Source organism: Vicugna pacos, chromosome 16 (genome assembly GCF_048564905.1).
Source record: "Vicugna pacos chromosome 16, VicPac4, whole genome shotgun sequence".
In the NCBI taxonomy this organism is placed as follows: domain Eukaryota; kingdom Metazoa; phylum Chordata; class Mammalia; order Artiodactyla; family Camelidae; genus Vicugna; species Vicugna pacos.
The window spans coordinates 26386369-26392435 of NC_133002.1; the positions used below are offsets into that span (position 1 = coordinate 26386369).

The window sequence follows — 6067 nt, forward strand, 5'->3', positions numbered from 1 at the left end:
AGAGACAGAGGGAAGCTTAGAGGTGTGCAGAGAGCATAGAATGTTGACACCACTGTGTGGCAAGTGGGGAAATGTGCTCACTAGAGAAATCCTGGAGGATTGCCTGGCAGTGGCAATATGCTGGGCATTGATTTGTAGTCTTAGAAATCTGTGCTGGGAGAGCCTGCTGCCTGCAGGCTCAGAACAAATAGAGCTGGGTGAACCGAGATGGAAGTCATCCTGGTGAGGAAATGAAAAGATCAAGGGTCAAGGGAGTTTTGTTTGTCATAAAGAGAGTGCTGACTGTGGATGCAGAGCTGGAAGGTGGGGAAGTGGAAGTAAGAGGAACGTGGACAGGTAGGAAAGCAGAGGAGTCAGTGCATGATGCCCCAGTGAGGGTGAAGGAGGGCCAACGAGGCTGGTGGAGAAGCAGCTGGATGGCTAGAGTTGGGCACATAAAGGAGAGAGGCTGGACCTGGGGTGGAGACACGCTCGGGTATGAGCCCGGGGGTAGGGTGAATGGGAGGTGTCTGGCTCAGGCTGACGGAGAAGAAGACCCTACAATGACCATACTGGGTGGTGGAGGGAGAATCAACATTGACGTCTTGATGGTAGGCGGTGAGGCAATACAGAGTTGGTGGTCCAGCTGCTCCTGACTGAGGCAGATGAGCAGGGAGGCCAGGGTGGCAGGCACTGCTAGGAATGGACTGGGTTTTCCAGGTGTTCCCAAGAGAGGAGGAGAAATCACCTCATGGGGGAAAGTGAGCACAAGGAGGTCAACCCAGGCTCCTGATCAAACGGAGAGTGTGAGGGGGCAAATCGTCAACTCCAGAGATGGTGGCCAAGGAAGCAGGGACCATGGGTGAAGTGAGGGGACACTCAGAGAAGAGAGAGAGATGAGTCCTCTGGGTGTAGGGGGAAGAGAGGCCCCAGGACAAAGGAGCACAGGGGCACAGTGATGAGGATGGACTGGCTCTGTTGTGACACTGCAGGAATGGCTGGATCTTTGTCCTGAGGGCTTAGTTTGGGGGGGCTACTGGCCTCATGAGGGCCCCCCTCTCAGCAGCCTGGACAGATGCTCCCGCTCCTGATAGCTCTGTGGCCACCACTGTTCCCGGAAGGGCTCTGCCTCCATCTTCTATCAGACATTCCTGCCCAGTCCCCGACTGCCAGCGAGGGAGCCTGGGCCTCAAAGCCGTTTGCCGTGGAGGGACACAGACTCCTTGGAGAAGCAGGCTGATCTTATTTTTCTCCGTAACCCACGGCCTAGCAAAGCGCCAGCCTATGGGTGGGCCATTCAGGGGCTCGGATACTTCTTAAATTAACTCAAAGCAGTAGAATAGCAGAGCTGGAGGAAGTGACCACTGAGCTCACAGAGTTCACTGCCCACACCCCCATTCTACAGATGAAGAAACAGAGGCCAAGCAGCCAAGGTCATGCTGCTCTTTAATGCTGGCCTCTGTTGGGCATACCAAGTGATGAGCTGCACTGAAGGGCCTGAGAGGGGGCTCTGGGGTCAGACAGCTTGGGTTCAAGTCCCACCCCTGCCATTTACTAGCTGTGTGATTAATGACTGTCCTTCCTGTAAAGTGCCACCTCATTTGTTTGTCATGAACACAGAGTTCCTTGAACAGCAGGACAGAATTCTTTAAAGGTTTGCTGTTGCTTTTGTTACTATTATCACCAAGTGAACCCTGAAATGAAGAACAAAGACAGCAAGATATTTTATTTTAAAAGATTTTAAAATACGATGATGACTGTTTGATTTAATCTATTCAAGTTTGCATTTGACCATTATTAACAACTGCACAATGGATGACTTTTGAGGAAATGTTACTTCATGTATTTAATTCTCACTAACTACACAGGCTATTCAACAGGAAGCAATTTTTTTTCCGGGAAGAGGGACAAAAAGTTAACAATATCTCTGTACCTCTCGGTTCCCAGTGAGTTGGTTGTGATCTGTCAACCCAACTTTGGGGAAATGCCCTCTCCTCCTGGGCTCGCTGCACTGCCACGTGGCCTCCAGGGGGCGATTTACCCCCACACGAATCCAGTATCTTGGTTCATATCTTTGCTTCAGATCCCTCAAGGACTGCCCATGCACCAGGGCCCCATCTGCCCCGCCAGTCTCACCTGCTGGCCTCAAGGAAACTATCCTGGGTCTCAACCATCCTCTGTTCCTATGCCCGCCCCACTACTCTTCATTTTGTCCTTCAAGTGTGGGCTCCTGTGGCTTGCCACCAAGCAGGGGTCTCCCAGTCCTCCACCTTGGGGAACTGCATCGTCCTGCACAGTGCCTAGAGAAACTGTGTGGAGGCCGGAAGAATACAGAACAACAGGTGCTCAGAGGGGCTGCCTTTACCACTGCAGGGGCCCTGGAGAGCTTTCTCCCAGCTGGTTATTCACAGGCGCTGAAGCTGTGGAATCTCGATCTTACCAATTTAAAGGGCATCATCACTAATTACAAAAGAAATCATTTTTTCAGTAGCAAAAGGAGAAAAGGCTTTGTGCCCCATGCCCCCATCTTTCTTCCTCCGCCTTCAGAGGTGATTCTCACTCTCTGGGCAAGGGTAGAAAGCAACAAACAGAATATTATTTTTCAATGATTCTTCTTTCCCACTCTGAAGATTGCATCCCAAGACTGATGAAGGCTAGGATGGTTTGGCTTCCCTGTACTGAGTATTCAGAGGCTCAGGGTGGAGGGGGTTAGGGAGATAATTCAGCATTATGGAACCAAACAGAGACATTAAAAGGTTCTACTCTAAACAGAAAGGAAGCAGGATGCTATAGAAATGGGAAAACCATCATTGGAAATGAAATAACGAGTTACAAGACAATAAACATGAAGATGTAAAAAAGAAAATGTATATCAAAATACAAAAAGGTGGGAAAGGGAGACGGTAGCAAGAAAAGATAGATTTTTTTCTCTTTCTTTTTCCTTTTTCTCATTATTCTTAGGATGTGTTGGAGCCTACGTGATTATCAGTCTAAAGGAAATAGATATGATAATGGGTTGATATACTTGAAAAATAGGGTAACCACAAATCGAAAGCATATAATAGAGTTGAAAAAAAAAAACAAAAAAGAAACAAACTCTAAATGGCTTAAAGACTTAAACATTAGACAAGACGCTAAAAAACTCTCAGAAGAAAACATAGGCAAAACATTATTTGACATATATCTCAGCAGTGTTTTCCTAGGGCAATCCACCCAAGCAACAGAAAATAAAAGCCAAAATAAACAAATGGGACCTAGTTACACCTATCAGCTATTTCAAAGCAATAGAAACCATAAGCAAAATGAAAAGACAACCTATGGAATGTGAGAAAATATTTGCAAAAGATGAGACTGAACATGGCTTAACTTGTAGACTATAAAAATAGTTCATACAACTTAATAAGAAAAAAAAATAAACAACCCAATCCAAAAATGGGCAGAACAACTGAACAAGCAATTCTCCAATGAAGATATACAAATGGCCAATAGGCATATGAAAAAAAGGCACAATATCGCTAATTATCTTAGAAATGCAAATCAAAACTACAATAAGTTATCATCTCACACTACTCAGAATGGCCACCATTCAAACATCCACTCACCATAGATGCTGGAGAGGCTTGGAGAAAAGGGAACCCTCCTACATTATTGCTGGGAATGTAGTTTGGTGAAGCCAATGTGGAAAACAATATGGAGATACCTCAAAAGACTAAAAAAAGACATCATTTGATCCAGCAATCCCACTCCTGGGCATATATCCAGAGGGAACCTTAATTTCAAAATATACCTGCACCCCAATGTTCACAGCAGCATTGTTTTCAATGACCAAGACATAGAAGCAACCTAAACGCCCACTGACAAATGACTGGATAAAGATGTAGTATTTAGATATAAAAGAATATTACACAGTTGTAACAAAGAAGGAAATAATGCCATTTACAGCAACATGGATGGACTTGGAGATTATCACACTAAAGTGAAATAACTCAGACAGAGAAAGACAAGTAACATATGATACCACTTATATGTGGAATTTTTAAAAAAGATACAAATAAACTTATTTACAAAACAAAAACAGACTCACAGACTTAGGAAACAAACTTAGGAGTTTGGGATTAACAATTACAAACTACTATATGTAAAACAGACAAACAGCAAGGATTCACTGTAGAACACAGGGGAAAATGTTCAGTATCTTGCAACCTATAATGGAAAAGAACCTGAAAAAGAATAGACTATGTATATGTACAACTGAATCACTATGCTGTATACCTGAAACTAACAAAACAGCTGTATATCTGAAACTAACTAAACATTGTAAATCAACCACATTTCAATTAAAAAAAAAGATAAGCTCTAAATAGCTGTATTCAAAGAAAATCTTCAAATCTTACCTCCTACAAAAAGTAAAATGGGAAGCTTGAGCAGGACCAAATTATACTGAATGAGAGGTTACATACCTTCTCCAGCACGTGGCCCATGGTACACATACATCGTGTTTTCCTTCAGGTAAGAATGGCCCTTACTGCCCAGGGAGCGAGTCCTGCTGGGACAAGGCCTCTGTGGCAGTGGCCTCCTTGTCACCGCTCCATCTCACCAGAAGGCCAGGGTTTTCAGAGGGGAGGGAACACAGAGCTCATACACTTCAGATATATTTCCTGAGAAAAACTGTGGAAAGACCAAATTCACCTGCAGTGCAGGAAACATGAGCATGGCCCCTAAGCAGACTGACAAACCCGAAGCAAGACGGCCCGATGTTCACATCGGAACCAGAACAAAAACCGTCTGGCCCCAGTTAAACGATCACCATCTCACCTGCAATGAACTGTTCATACTCATTGTCAGGGATGTTTCTGTTGAGACTTGAGAGATCAAAAAAGTCAGACCAGGGAATCCGGACCTGGTGGATGTCCAGGCTCTGCTAATGGTAGAGGCGGCCCCAAGGGGGTATCACCAGCACCGACTCTTCCATTTTCAGCAGGGTCTTCAGGAGGAAGGCGATGTGGATACAGACGCCCCTACGGAGGCTGAAGCCCTCCGGAGGGTTGACATAACACAGAAGGTACCTGGCAGGGAGCAAAGGAGAGCGGGTCTTCAGAGCCAGGTCTCTGCACAGGAATCCCAGCTTAGATAGAACAGATACAATGGGAATCTCTGCACAGCACATGGCCTAGACTCAAGACACGTTCAGCAGCTTCTGGTTTGTATAGAGGAGGCACTGCCCACCGATCTCTGTGTGGCCAATTATTTCGAGTCCGGGAGCACATGCAGAAGACATCTTGGCATCTGTCTATCAACGCTAAGCACCTGACTAGTACCTGAGCACCCGTTCTCCAGGGGATCTCAAACTTCTTGGCCTAAAGACCCCTGTACACTCTTAAATACTGAGGACTTCAAAAGGCTGCTGTTTATGTGGGTTAAATCTATCAATAGTTCCTGTGTTAGAAGTTAAATAAGAACTTTAAAAAATGCTTATGAGTTCACTTAAAAATAATAACAACCTACTACATGATACCATTAATACTCTTAAGCAAAAAATAAGTATATTTTTCTAAACAAAAATCATTAATGAGAGTAATAGCAGTGATTTTAATTTCTGAGAATCTCTTTTGGACTGGTGAGAGCTTAATTCTATCTGCCTCTACATTACCTGTTTTGTGATATCACAGACTAGGTTTTCCCTGGAAAACCCCACAGGAAACTCGGGAGTGCAAGAGTGTGCAAAAGGCAGGTGACTTCCCGGCGTTCCTACGAAAATAGTCTTGCATCTCAGGGGCCTCGGACTTACTTTGATAACTGCTGCCCTACCCTAGGCGAGACTCTCCTACACAAGAGCCAGGCAAGTGTCCTGGCTTCTTTAATGAGTTACCGCAGCAACACCACTCCCTTCTCTGTGTTAATGTTTCCCACAACCTCCATTACTGCAGATGAGGATGTAATCCTCAACTGAGGCCTCTAATCCCAGAAGACTACCAACCTTGAAAGGGAGGGCCCATCTACCATCTCTACACCCCGCACAGTCTATTTTGAGTCAAGCCCTAGATAACTGCTAATTGACACTGACCCTTGTCTTATTCCTGAGTTTTAG

The 6067-nt window shown here is 45.1% G+C and overlaps 1 long non-coding RNA gene across 1 annotated transcript; it reads right to left on the minus strand.

Moving 5' to 3' along the window:
• Positions 1-1443: 1443 nt before the first annotated feature.
• LOC140686246 (uncharacterized) lies at positions 1444-5012 on the minus strand. The gene is made up of 3 exons (XR_012059953.1): positions 4795-5012; positions 4440-4647; positions 1444-1673 (listed from the first exon to the last, which is right to left on the minus strand). It is a non-coding gene; the product is annotated as an uncharacterized lncRNA (long non-coding RNA).
• Positions 5013-6067: the final 1055 nt, after the last annotated feature.